Source organism: Python bivittatus, unplaced genomic scaffold (assembly GCF_059951505.1).
Source record: "Python bivittatus isolate LINGU-HERP-01145 unplaced genomic scaffold, Pbiv_v1 ctg000190_np1212, whole genome shotgun sequence".
In the NCBI taxonomy this organism is placed as follows: Eukaryota; Metazoa; Chordata; class Lepidosauria; order Squamata; family Pythonidae; genus Python; species Python bivittatus.
The window spans coordinates 9,098,562-9,114,249 of NW_028277042.1; positions in this window are offsets into that span (position 1 = coordinate 9,098,562).

Sequence of the window (15,688 nt, forward strand, 5' to 3'; positions counted from 1 at the left end):
GAGTCCCAAATTCTCCCCACCAATAATTTTAATTTCATTTCAAATTATTTAAAAGAATCTTTTAAATAAAATAATTAACTAAAATTACTTTGAACAATCATTATCCTGTGATTTATTTAATAATCACAGTCACCTTTTGGGGGAGATGGGTGGCATATAAATTTAATAAATAAATGACTGTATGTTCAATCATAGAATTATATATGCTTATTTGAAATTACCATTTTAAAATTAGGAGAGAAGGTCTCTGGAGAAGGTTTCTGCAAATATCCAGTTTGAAGATTTGACACATTTATTTGAAACACCATTTCTAATCAATACTCCAAATCCTGCAATTCCTCCTTTTATCCTCACTACAATAATTATGTCAGGTAGACTAGACCAAAGCTGATTGGCAAAGATGGGGTGCCCCTGACCTATTTACACACTGGCCTTTCGTTCAATCTAGCTCAACATACCGCCTCATAAAGGTTCAGTGATATATAAAGGATTTAATAAAAGCAAATGTGTTGGCAAACTCACAGGACAACCGTGCTTCTGCAAGAAACTTCTCCCCATTATTCCAAAATGGTGATATGTTTAAATATTAATTTTTTAAAATGATTTTCCATTGGCGTGCATGAAGTTTGTTGAAACTGGTCTTGAGGCTCTTGATGCCATGGAGGCAATAAAACTTTCATTGATTGTAAAGCCATAAGCCATTCAGTCTAATTTTTAAGGACTATGATTCACATTCCCCTTTCAGATACAAACGTGTTTGTTCATGGAGCATGGCTGTGCCTTGGTTGAGACTCCGCCTTATGAAGTATTGGATAAAGCAAATATTTGGACAAGTCTCTTGTCCAGTTCATCTTGATAGATCAATACACCTCTTCCTAGAATGAATAACTACTGTCAGGTCCAGCCCAAGAACAGCAGCAAGGCAATCCAGATCAGTTCCTTTATTAGCCAGCACCTAACAGACAAAATCTTGCCAGACTAAACCTTTGCTAAAGCAACTAGTGGCCATACCCTGTGAGACTCTAGGGAGGCGCCAACTTCATCTTCTTTGTCTTCCCCCACACTTGCTGTGGGATAAGGAGGCACTTGCCCTGGAATGTCTCTCCCCCCTCCTGACAACCTTGAAGTTCCATTCCAGAGTCTTCTCCGCTCATCCATCCATTACAACCACTCTCTGATTTTTACCTGCTGTGAGCCCTCTGCCCACAGTTCCAGAAAAAGCCATGGCTGAGGCTAAGCAGAGAGTACTCAATTTCAATTTACAAAACAACAGATTTAAAACTTTCTGTTGTTGCTATAGAGAATCCTTATACCATCCCTATATACTTTCCTAATGTTATCTTTGCTTCTCATTGAAAGATGTTCCCATAGGCAAGATTTGATACGCTACCTTCAAAGGTCATGGAAGAAATTTTGACAACATTCCTTACCAAGAATCCCCATATGTGTGTTAGGAAGTGGAGGTATAGATAAATGCTTCTGAGTTGCCTGTTACATCTTACCTGGCACACAGAGCTGATTTCTCCCTTTATTAGCAAATCCTTGGGGCTAGTCACAATCAAGGATTGTAAGATTTTTTATTAAATCTAGTGAGATTTCTGGGGAAGTTGCAAAATGTTGTGCCATCATACTTGATGGTAGAAGGTGCTAGCTCTGTGCTATGCATAGACAAGAATAGATTTGATAAACATGCTGGATGTTGAAGTTTGGCTTTTAATCATTTCCATCCTTTCAGATACATTTTTATGTTGGCTTTTGGTCTAAATTATCCTCAAGACACAGACGAGACACAATTTGCCTCAACAAGGCACTTCAGGTCAGCCTGAAAACTTGACCAGCAGTTACAGTAGCCTTTGGGTGCATTTTGTGAATCCTCATAAGCTTTCTCTAGAGATGTCTCAGAAGCAAGACAAAGCAAAATAATGCTCACATCTTTACTTTTCTCTTAGAATAGCATAGAGCCATGTTTTGCTTTACAAAATAGCCTTGAAGGGATCCTTGCTCAAAGCATTGCAGATGCATAGTCTTAAATTATTCCAGATTTCTGTGCATCAGGTCTTATCCAGTTTTAATTCTTAATTCAATATGGAAAATTAGATTGACTCAATTCAATGACTTTCCGAATGAATCTTTAAATGAAGTCCATTAGATTAAAAGAAAACAGGTTATGTGTGTACAAAAGCCCATCAGTTTATCAAATTGATTCCGGAGCATCTGATTTGACTTGACATTCTGAACTGATTTTCCATAACAGTTTGGAAAGTCAATGTAAATTGGAGATTCTATTGAATTACCTTCAAACTGAATTGCCAGACTGAATATTCAACTATTCTAAATTTTAGTATACTGTATTAGTATTAATATTTCGTTTTATTATTTAATGTTTTAAATCATCTTGAAAGTTACTCAGAAAACTTTATTATATCGATGAGTATTCTTACTACTATTAATTTTTCTTTGCATTTTTTATTTGGAGAACTGCATCCAAAAAAAAAAAAAAATGTGGAAAAAGGGTGAATATTGAAAGACTGATGCTGGAAAAGGCAACTAGGTAAGTTTAGGTAAAAATGTAAATAGAACAAAATACTTTGACTTTCTAAATAGGGATTAAAGCTTCTGTAATGGCATAAAATTATTTCTATGAAATAGGGTGATTAATTTTCAGATAGTTTAAAAGAGAAAGAAGAGTTACAGAAAGATGCCTAACATTTTTAAAAGAAGGCAGAGAGAACTTCTTCATTTACTGTTTTATACCCTTCAATTATCACTTTACTCATTGAAAATGATTGTTAATCACAATATTTATCACAAATAAGAATGGAGAGAGTAGGAGAGAGTGAAAGAAGATACTTATGAGTCACCTTGTTTATCTAAATTCCAGCAAATTGTTTTAAGTGCCCATCTTGCTTGATATATTATTACAACACTTAGTTTGTAAAACAGAGCCCTTTAAATAAGCTGTAGTTCTGGTGTATAAATTTGACCACTGGAGGGCAATGGTAGATCACTTTTTATATGAAAGAATCCATTTGCCATATAAGAGACACAAACCTAAGTTTGATTTTCTCCTTTTTAACCTCCCCACTGCCTTTTAATAGTATATATCTAACATATATACAAAAAGCGGGGGGAAGGGGAGTGATCTCCATCTACGTTGAATTAGGAATTATTTCACAAGCAGAAAATGCCATTAAAAATCATTTAGCTTGTAATCAAAGTGGGAATATGTTATAGTCTTTAAAACTCAATGACAATGGATTTCTTTTCTTTTTGGCATTTCCACTCATTAAAAACTATGTCAAAATGATGGATTAATTTCTGGGCATTTTCTGTCCTTGGTACAATCATTGTCAAAAGGATGAAGCACTGGAATTATAATGTCTTTTGTATTGCATAAATTATGGAAGCATGTTTGGCAAAGTTAGGCTTCGAAAGAAGGCAACACCTGATATTTTGACCTGCTCTTGTATACCCTTTGAATGAGACAATCTCCCCAAAGGGACAAACTGTTCATGGTGAGGAAGAAATAGAAAGATGACTGACTACAGTGAGGATACTTCACTGTGTTTACAGGGTCAGGGAGGAAAGAAAGCTAGTCATCATCCTGATGTCAGCATTGAGTTATGAACCAGAAATGAGCAGGCTAAAGTTAAATGCTGGGCATGAACAAGAAGAAATAATGCAAAGATTCTTAATTCACCCATCCTATTATCAGTGTTCTCTAGGCATGATAGGTTTAATTGCAGATTGCATTCATGCAAGAGTGGGTGATCTGCAGCACGAATGTGAGTCCCCAGTTTTGTGACATTTAGAACTCCTGTTATTGATTGCTAAAATCGTTCCCAGTCATTTTTCTGTGGGAAGCATCTGAAAGCTACACTGATTATTCTTACATATGAGTTAAAAACAACACCAGGAGTCCTTCAGAATCTACCCTAAAACTCTGCCCCATCCAACCCTAACCCTAACCACTTTGCAACTCTGCCCCTCTAAAAATGTTAAATGCCCTTGGCCACCAAAAGGATAACACAGTGCAACAATTCGTGAGCACGGCGCAACAGTTCTCTGAAGCCTATTCTAAGAAAAGCACTTTGGTACCTCTTTAGGAGTTCATTCCCAATTGTTCCCTGGAATTGTGGAAATTCTAATGCTTATTAACCAGAATTTTGTGGTTGGAAACTTTGAACTGAAATCCAGGATGTGAGATGCAGATGAAAAATGGGAGACTGTGATTATCAATCTTCCTCCTTTTCCTTTTTCTTCCCTAAAATTCTTTGTGAGTGAGGAAACACCAAATTCTATCCTTTTTTTTTTTTAATGTTCCTAGAACTTGAAACTCTGATGATCATCATATAAAAGTAGTGCTTTTGATTGTGATCATTTCCCCTAAAATATAGGCAGACACCAATCCAAATGCTTGGACTTTTTACAGACCCTGTACCATTTTAAATCATCTTTACTGTCTCTGTGACTGTACTATTATTTTTGAAGTTTAGGTATGCCTTATTTGAGCAGTTATATTAATTTCTAATTAGCTACCATTCTAAATAATCTAAAAGTGGGTATTAAAGAAATAAGCAATATGACTGTCAGCATGCAGCTTACCAAAGCCCTAATTGGTTGAAATGGCTTCAGAAAACAGTCTAGTTGTTTAAATAGCACTGGGCTACAATAAAAGAATTAACTGCAAAAACAGAGTGGAAAGAGTACGAGACAAACAGTGGATATTTCTTGGATTTTTCCCCCCAGATAATCCCTGTCATAACCCAAGGCTAATACTCAGAGACAGTGGCTGTGCTTTCTGAACACACTGAGCCAACGTTTGTGTTATGTGAACTCAGCTCACAGAGCTAGCTTAAGACTCTCTCTGAACACCACAAGTGATCTTAGAACAGTGCTAGCATCCAGCAGTGCAGTCAAGAGGCCTCTCCAGTAAGACTATGGAAGAGCTATGGAGAGCAGAGGAGGCAGTAGGAGGCACGTGGAATGAGCTGGGGGATGGCCCCTATTGCACACTAAACAAGTTGTTCTGGGGAAAGCCAGCTGACCCACAAAAGCTACATACTGTAGAGCCTTGTGACTGGACTGATCCAGTGAATTTTGCTATGATAAGGGAAGGAAGAACAAATACAGATGTGCTGATGAGCACTGTGGGAGGAAGAAGAACAAGGTGCTTATGGCTGGAGGAGGACAATCATAGTTTTAGGACATAAACTTCTAATTCCCATTGACTAAGGTCTCATTATTCACAATTTCTTGCTGTAATGGAACCCTCACAAATAACAAGGTTCTCCCTGATAGACTTTAATATATATTGTTTCTATTCTGATCCTTTTTCCCCCTGCTTCCCCTAAAATATTGGCTTCTAGCATAGCTTAACAAAAAGAGGAAAAGAAAACACTACACAGGCATTCTATATGTGTATCTGTTACCTAAAATACTTCAATATAGGAAACCAAATCAACCAAATAAAATAGGATAACTAAGGAGTGGAGGACAATGAGCTCCCATTATTGTGGAAGGAAAAAAAGAAATAAAATCACTTTTTTTTTCCTTTTCAAAAATAAAGTTTTAAGAAGTTTCAATATCAAGAAATGGTAATAAACTAAAATAAAATGGATTCACGTAAGAGCAGGTTAATGGGGATTGTGACAGGACCATAACACAACTTCTGTATCATGAATGATGAGGAATAAAACTGTAAGAGAGAGAAAAGAACTCTCGGGGTGTCATTGATGAATGACAAGAAAAAGGAAGACAAGGAGAAGTTTTGAAGCATGGAGTAATGATGCCCCTGGATCTCTGCTCTGAGCTGCCAAATATACAAAGACTAATGAACTGGGAGGGAGGCCAGTAGATCAATTTTGCAGTTATATAAAACTAGGAGAAAACAGGAGCTGCTTGTATTTAACCAAAGGAAGAAAGGCGAACCATTTTTTTTAAACATCTTTATGAAGCCACTAGGAGCGATTGCTGAGAATGTGGGTACTATCAACTCAACTTCTTATTTCCATCCTCATCAGCTGTGCTGGATCTTTAGCGGGGTTCTGCTTGGGCTAGATTGCAAACTGGATGAAGTGTAATAGGCTAAACTTGAATCAAAACAAGGCAGGGGTTTGGGTAGTTAAGAAGGCTTAATTCCTGTGGTGGGGACATTAAGTGCAGCAGATGGAATTTCCATTCCTTTGAAGAAGCAGATGTGCTGTCCAGATGCACTCTCTGTCCCTGTGCTGTCCTCGGGTACTCAGACGGCGTGGTGGTGAGGAACACGTTTTTTTTCCACCTGGAAAAGTCTGACATGAACTTTTCCTTCCTGAAACAGTCTGACTAAAACATGTTTTGAGGTTAGTTCTGTATCAGGCTACTGTAATACAGTATCTGTGGGGATCCCCTTGAAAGAAACTTGGAAATTACAGCACATTTAGAATGCAGCGGCCAATCTTCTGTTCAGCCATTACTGGCCATTAATGGCAGGAAGATGTCACACATGTTTTAGCAAAGTTGCACATTATGATATGGACTTCCAGAGTAACTATGAAGTGCTTGTCTCTGCCTGTCCGGGATGGAATGTGAGGGTGATCTTGGAAGACGGGGAAGAGATGCCACCTAGGGAATGATCAGATAAAAGAGAAAGGAGTCCACAACACAGTTTTATAATGGTATTGGACAGTGATTCTTTGGTATTAGCTCCCAGTTTATGACTTACAAGATAAGCTGCTCCTTCAGATAGTGTCAGCCCAACCCACCCAGGTAAACCAGACAGGAAACATGACCAGATGAGCTACTCTATTGTAAGGCTACATTAACAGAATCTTGCAAGTCTGAACATACAAATCTGAAAGTACAAAATGGAATCAGCCAGTCCAAGAGTCAAGAGTTCATGAATAATAAGCAGAAACAAGAGAAAAACCGGGATACTGAATGGATATTTCCAATGAAGACTGAAAGCAAAGTGGCTACATAAATCTGTCTACAGACAGCTTGCTGCAATTACTTATGCCTCGCCCTTTCCCTAGTGAGGAACCTTATTGAGGAGTGTTGCTCTGCTCACCACTGGATGTGTTTAGACCTGGGGCTTGGGCGTTGGGCCTAGTCATCTGACACTGTCCTTCCATCCGCCTGTCCATCCGTCTGTCCATGCAGATGAACAGACAGAGGGATGGATGGACGGACGGACGGACAGATGGACAGACTCTCACCTCAGGGTGCAAGATGTTCCACAGGGCATGGCAACAGCAGAAAAGGCTCTCCTCCTTCATAGTTTCATCACTTGAACAGGTGGTTTATCTGTCCATCTATCTCTTCAGCTGCTGTTCCAGTTTTGTTTGTTAAAAAAAAAAAAAGATCAGGAGAACCCCGACTCTGTAATGACTTTCAGGCCCTCAACCAAAATAATATTTTAGTTAGTCATGGAACCTTAAAGTTTAAGAACACCCTTTGTGACTAGCTGGTGGTGACTTGCCATGTTTTTTTTTTCCAATTTACTGAAAGAATATAATTTTCTAAAAGAAGAATTAGTACATCCAGATTACTAATTCCCTACCTCAATATTTCTCATTATGAAGGGCTAAGATGACACATTATCACTGGAACTGATATTAGTGGGGGCCTTATTTTAGATAACAACCCTGGATCTGAAGTTTCAGAATTATGGAGAGTTCTGACAATGCTTCTAGGGTTTGCTAGTCAATACCGTTATATTTTAAAATATAATATATATATTTTAAATTGATTCTGAACCATAGATTCTTATCTTTGACAGCAGAGAAGACCTGTTGTCACAATTTTTACAAAGATTAGCAAGACGTCTAGATTGAAATATTATTCATCCTTTCTGCTTGGAGGAATGTTTGGCATATTGTAAGAGCTCTATTCTGTCCTTTTTAGAATAGAGCTCACTTTCCAAACAACATGCCTTTTCTCCCCTAATTTAAGTAAAATATGTTCCCAGGTACAAGTTGGTGCCAGGAATGCACAAATTCCCCCCCCCCCCCGAATATTTGAATATATTTTTAAAAAAATAATAAGTCATGGGTCAGATCATTAGTCTACCCAGCACAGAACTGAATACATTGGTTATTGTTTTCTGGGGTTTAAGACAAGAGTTTTTCATAACCCTATTTGGAGATGCTGGGTGTTGAACATGGGAGTTTTGCATGCAAAGCATGTTCTTTACCACCGTGCTACTGTCTTTCTCTGGAACATCAGCCTCTATAGCTGATGTTTAGCAATGAATTTCTTTTCCCAAGATAGATAGAGCTAGCACTTAATACAAAAACCCATATTGAACAGAATTTAGTGAAACACATTGGACTAGATCAAGTCATCATTAAATGAACCCAAGAAGAGATGCTTTTAACAGTCTCATCGTGTGAATTCCTCTTCAGTATTTGGTGAGTCATTGGCTCTTGTTTCTAAAGAACCAGTGTACTAAAATGCTCACACCCACTTCCCCCAGTGTTTTATATCCGAAGAAAGAACTAGTTTGCCACACTTTGCTGCACATTTTTCCTCTGTATAATTCAGGTTTACACCTGTGTAGAAACACAGTTTCTTCTCTACGTGAGCTGACTGCCATCTTCAGCATTGTTCCTGAAGGTCTTGGAGTCCTCCAAAACAGTGTGCAAGATGGAGATGGCAGTTGCAGTGGAGAGGAATTAATAAACTTGCTTTCCCTTAGTTGTTGGGAGGCAAGTTGGACTCCATCCTTTTCTTTTTATTAGGTTGCTCCTTATATGGTGTTTCTGCATCAGCAAATGTTCTCACCAAATGATCACATATAACGTCACATCAGCATTGTGGTAATTTGTTCAGTGGCCAGAAGGGGAGGCTGTATTGTCTTCATTCTGCTTCAATAACATGGAAAGAGGAATTGAAGCATACCAAAGACCCCAATGGCTTTACATCCAAAACAAATCTGATTATATGTCCTAGTAAAATGGGAATTAGGGAACAGGATAAAGCAGGGTAGAGAAATCCTTGGAATGAAAGAGAAATAGAGTGGATGAAAACCAACTCTTGCCTTGTTGTTCAGTCATTCACCCATTGGGGGAGACGGGCGGCATAAAAATTTAACAATCAATCAATCAATCAATCAATCAATCAATATTCCATCACTTCTAACTCTTTGTGACATGATGGGCATCATTTTACCAGGATACTTTGTCAATAACAACTTTTCAGAGTTCTTTTCAGCTCATGTTTGTGTCTTCAGTTAAAGTAGCTAGCCATCTTGTCTTATGTCAGTCTCTTTTTCAATTGCCTTCCATTTTTCCAAACATCAGGGTCTACTCCAATTAGTTTAGCCTTAACATTACATGTCCAAAATACCTCAGCTTTAGCATCATTATAAGTGCTTCCAGTAAGCAGTCTGATTTTATGTCATCTAATATTGAATAATTAATTTCTAATTAATATTTATAGAAATCTATCTTTATTTATCTCCCTCCCTCCCTCCTCCTTAGGGTCCTCAACACTTTTCTCCATCACAATGATTCAAAGGCACATTTTTTTCTTTCTTTCTTTCTTCAGCCTTTTGGATAATCCAGCTTTTACAGCCATATATTACAACTAGGAAACTGTAGCCTTGTCAATGCTGTATATAATTTATTGCCAGTATGAGGTTAGTTATTCTACATATCTGTGTTGTTTCTGCTTTATATCTTCTTTATCTGGTAGATCTTTGCATCTTTTCATTGTGGCCATCTTTGCATAAGAGTTTCCATTCATTTCTGTAATTTTTTATATAAATCTCTTGCCCTTCCCATTTGATTGTTGCCCTCAGTTGTTTTGCATAAGTAATTAGATAGTAATACTTTGTCTCTTGTTGCTCTTCTCTAAAGTAAATTTGGGCAATTTTCCCCCTTTTTCTGTTGTCTTTCCATCGTTCTTCATCAATTTTCAGTGTACCTGCAGGCAGCCTTTTCTCCTTCTCCTTCTCCTCTTCCTCTTCCTCCTCCTCCTCTTTTTTTTTTATTTTTGCACTTCGGAATACAGTATGTGTATGTGTGTAATATATACAGTACTGTGCAGATGTTTTAGGCAGGTGTGAAAAATGCATGTAAAGTAAGAATGCTTTCAAAAATATATATTGTACTTGTTTATATTTATCAATTTACAAAATGCAAAGTGATCGAACAGAAGACAAATCTAAATCAAATCAATATTTGGTGTGACCACCCTTTGGCTTCAAACCAGCATCAATTCTTATAGGTACACTTGCACACAGTTCTTGAAGGCACTCATTTTTGAAGGTAGGTTGTTCCGAACATCTTGGAGCATTTTTTCACACCTGCCTAAAACTTTTGCACAGTACTGTATATATATAAACAAAATGTCACAATTTTCAGTCCAGAATAAGTCATTATCAAATTTAATTGATTAAATCTATTATTTATTTCAGTACATAACCCCATGGAAAACTGCTGAGGTCATAGGTTGTTGGTCTGATGGTTTTCTGCTTTGTTTTTAGGTGTCATTTTTCAAGCATGAGTGCATGATATGAGTAGCAGTCAGCACACTTTCTTGGCTGAATAGCCCAATTTTACTTGCAGGGTACACATGGATGGATTTTATGATCCTACTAATTTTTTGCTTTATACAACTATATGTTGCAAGCCATCTAGAATTGGAAGAATAGACAGCATACAAAACCTGGTTTATTACTTAACTGATTAACATAAAAGAAGAACCAGAGCCAAGACTAAAATATGTGACATTGGTGGGGATATCAAGAAACACCAGCAGGAGCTCCAAGATCACAGTATTCTTAGTCCAGCTGAGTCAGAGATCCACGATAAAGGTAGCTGTCAATGTTATGGACTGGGACCAGGATAGAGTTACAGTAGAGCTGAAGCTGGAACAGAATGCTATATAAAGAACATATATGAACATAAGAATGTTATAGGTAGAAAGTAATGAATACAAGTCCAGTCATTAGAGAAAGCTATAGGAAGAATTGCATGGGATAAAAATAAGAGTTTAGAATATTAAGCTAACTTATACAAATAAGAGGCATGATAGAGAAATTCACTGTATAAAAGAAAGCAGTGGTCTTTGTTGTTATTGTTGTTCACGAAAAATACTGCATTTTAATCATAGATTTTCCTTATGGAATTGGCATGCATTCATCTAGCTTGGGCTCTGTACCATCCTTGAACCTATGACAAGACTGTTTTAATTTATATATGAAATATCATGTTAAACCCAAAACAGCTGGACAAGAAGACCAAGGAAGCAAGAACTATCCATATTTTCATAAAGTATCTTAATACAGAATCTTGAAAACTGTAAGAGGAATTTCTCACTTTCATTTATAGCGGGGCAGAGTCTCTCTCAATCCTTTGAAACATTTCTTCCCAAGTTTCACCCCACCTGGACTAAGTTGCTTTTTATGAGATAACCTGTCAGCAGACTCAACTTCTGTCACTTGATTGCTATGTCTTCTCTCTCCATTCCTTTCCCAGCCCTCCCACCGTCTCCACATATTGCTGGATATCTTTTCATAGGCTTGATTTTTTTTTTTTTTTTTAGCTTTATTTAGCCAATCCTATTATTTCATATTTTGTGTCCACCCCATTTTGGAGTATGGATGATGCAAAAAAAAATAAAAAATGAAGTAATAAAATAAAATGTAATATTTGACAAACTATCATAACAACCATGTAAGAAACTCACCTGTAAAATGTTATTAATCTCTTTGAAAATCTTCATGTATTATTAAAGCTCTTTGATTAAAGTTTATTGTTTCATCTCAATAGAAGATCCCATATTTGCTTTAAATTTTGAAGCACTTTAATTGCATAGATTCACACAGTGACGGGTTTGCAAAAAACATTAACCAAACATAAAATGCCATGTGAATGAAGCCACAAGGTCTTTAACTGACCATGGGGATCACTTAATACCACAGTGTGGGGATTAATATAACACTGTTAAGAAATCTACTTTACAATTTCTTCCCTTGTAAAAGAGGATACTGTTTTAATATCTTATTCTCAAGGTGCTTGAGAATTTCTTTTAATTTTCTCTGGCAGCTTTTGAGCTAGTTTTATTCTCGAAGGGGAAGGGTGCAACTGCTGACATTTTCTGGAACCCATCTTTCTATTATGTTGACATTTCCTTAGTTATTCACACTTTCCACTTTGAAAAAGCCCTTGGAAGAGTTCCCTCCTTATGTCTTTCCTTGGGATTTCCTTGAAATTGAAATTTCATTTCACGCTGCACATGTCCAGCAAGATTATTGTGCAATGAAAGACAGTATGTTCATGTGTACCCTTGGCCTCCCATCAGCAAGTGCAAGTTTACCTGAAATTCACTTCTCCTTTGCAAATGGAGGGGGGAAAATATCCTCTCTAAGGATGAATTTAAATTGGAGACACAGCCATGCTTACACAGTATTCATTGATTTATTGGCAGATATAGTATAGAAGGTCAGCAGGCAATGCTTGGAAAGGGGTGGGATTACGAGCTCTCTTTATTGATATATGCAAATCAATCCTTCTATTTGATTGATACATCATAATTACAGTTAATCAGCATTGATAAAATAACTCATCACCATTAATACAACTCATAAGGTTACTCTTATTGATTAGATTAAGTTTATGCATATTAAAATATTCTATGAAGGGTGGATTAGATGAGGTCATTCTTCCCTGTACAATCCAGCCTTTCCTTAAACAACCAACCTTTGAATCTGCAATTTTTCCATAACTGCTATCTCAAAAACCTTGGTTCCTAGCCCAGAGTTAGCCACTAACAATTCTCAGTCATCTAATATACTCCTGATGGCTAGTTTGTGTTTTTGTGGTAAACACTTATCTTTTTAGTGCTTTGTTAGTTCAGGCACGGCTGTGGATTCCTGATTGCTTTTTGCTGAGGTACAGTGTGGCTTGTTAAATCATTTCACTAAATTATAAATGTACTTATTAAAAATATAAAATTGGGGTTCAGTCTGAAATCCCCCCCAAATCCTCCTTCATAAAGTATGCTGAAAACAAATCTCAATCAAACGAAATGAGAACTGGAGCCAAAAATTGGAGGAAAAAAATATCTGCACAACAGTCGTTTAATATATCTCGGTTGAAATGTTCTAACCAAGATCTGTGCTGTGTTTTTACATTAAGACGGAACAAGAAAAGAGATCATGCTTGCCTGGAAATTAGACTGTCAGCTAATATACAACTGTTAAGAACCCCCCATGAATCAAAACAGCAAAGCAATAGCCAAAGTAAATATGTGATTTATTTTAATTTGTACATTATACCACAGGCATTTCACAGCATACCCTCACTCTGCCATCAGAACGATCTGTTACTCCTCTTCCAGTTGCTTTGATCCACAACTGTAATTTTCCAGCACTGAGTCAATAGGATATCACTGTCCCTTCCTTTTAAAAATACTTTTATATGGTGGATTTTTTTTATTTTTTATTTGGTTTATGGGGTTGAACAGCAAGCCATGCAGTGAAGGTTCCCTTCAAATCCAAAATTGGTTACAATTGGCATAAAGCTTGGCATAAAACGTATTTAACATCTATTTAAAAAAAATAGATACGCCTTTCCTGTAAGAGCAATCTATTCAAGGACCATATAATGGGAAGGATGGTTAATACCATCAGTAGTCAATAATAAAAGATGCTTTATGCTGCTCAGTTTTGTTCATCCACATAATGCATGACACGGTAAGGGTATTGTAGTTTAGTAGACTACTTATTAGTCAATTGCACAGTATGAAAAAAAAATCACGTTGGAGTTCTAACTGATTAATTAACCTACCATAAAAATCCTTTATGTTCCATTAGGAAATCCTTGGATAATCCCTCCAAGTGAGGTGCAAGGATATAGCTTCCGAGTCCCCATCCAACCTACTTAACTACATGAAGTTTGCTGGGAGGACTTTCAGATTCTACACTACTCTCTAAACCTGGTGGTGTGTTAATGGAAGAATATAAACTCAGTTCTAGGTCATCTGTTACCTGAGCCATCTAATATTAATTTGTCTTAATTGAAAGAATGAGAGACGCAACACTTTAGTCTCATGATCTGCTGCTAGACTTTCTTGGGATGTGGTTATGTCACCAGAAAAGTGCTGAAATGTTTATCTTGGCTTTTTCACTTAATTTGGGAGGATTGGGGAGGTTAACATTTTGCCTTACAGAAGCTCCTGAGACTTCTTGTTGAGTTCTATCTTAAAAATGACACGTGTAATTTCCTCAAAATATTCTTCATCATTGTATCACAAGGTCATTTGGTTTATTTTTTATGGCTACTACCACCCCAACGAATCCAGAATAATTCTAGGTCTGGTATATCATGTAAAATGTAACAGCATCGCTGCAATCACCATGTTTGATGACAGCAAAACCAGGCAACACATTTAAGAAATAAGGAATTGGTATTGCTAGCACTGAGCCTCAGTTGCAAAAAATCTTTCTCTTCCCTTTGTAGAAACTAGATGAGCTGATCTACCATAATTTCTCTGCCTGGAAGTACGGCAGAAATTTCAAAAAGTAATTTGCCTTACCATTCTAAATAAACACGAAAATACAGTTGATATACTCCACCGCTGAAAACAACAGTAGAAAGTAGAAAGTTTCTCAGGTGCAGTGTCACAAACTGGTGTGCAAGATTAAAAGATTTGGAGTGGCACAGTGAATAATGTCGCCTTTCTTATCTTGTGCCTCTAATTGTTTTGACATACTATTTTATATTCCTTTTTCTTGCTGTGCATAACACTGATTACCCTGAAAGGGGAAACTGTGATGGGTATGTATGTGTATATGCATTTATAACAAATTGTGGTGTCTTCAGCTTTTAAGTTATTTTATTCAAAGCTACATGTCAATTCATGAATCTTTCTGGAGTTGCTGAAAGTAAATACGAAGCTTCTTAAAACAAATCCCAGAACAAATTTGGAGGCTTCTGCACAGACAGGAGTTGATGAAAAAGAGTTTTGATAAGATTAGTAAGATGTGTTTTGACACATTAATGTCTTATATCTACAGAAAACATCATATCTCATGTATGCTTATGTGCACGCTCACATTGTATGCCTCTTACAACAGGGCTGGAAAAGTTGTAATCTCCCAAATTTGCTAAATTACATCTCCCAGCAGCTTCAGCATGGTCAAGGGAGATATGCAGTGAACTATAATTCTGTCAAAGATCATAACATCTCCCCAGTGTCCTAAACCCAGAAATTTGTCAGGATCTATCGATCCATGCCCATGTGGAAAGTTGTACATTTCAGCTGGCTTTGTTTCTTATATCTTCCTGGCAAGGAGGGTTTTTTTTTTTTTTGCATTGAAGGAATGTTATACTCATATTTCCTTGAATATAAATTAGGTTCTCTGCATAATCTGTGACTTTATTTTACCAGCTGTGCAGAGATCTTTATTCAAATTCAAATAAACTTGAGTTGGATATAGGGAACAGAGGCCAACACAACCCAACACAACATAACTCAATACACTTTTTGCTCTACCTTCTTTGAAGGAACATATGAAGAGAGCTGGAATGAATGTAGATTTCCACATTTTTAAATTTGTTGTTTCAAAATATTCTGAAGCAACAACATGATAAAGCTTCTTGGCTATAACACGCCCCTGTTTGGATATATTTTAGACAACGGTCTGCTAATGTTTAATCCTAGTCCTTTGTATAAAAGTGTTACTCTGTTGTTAACT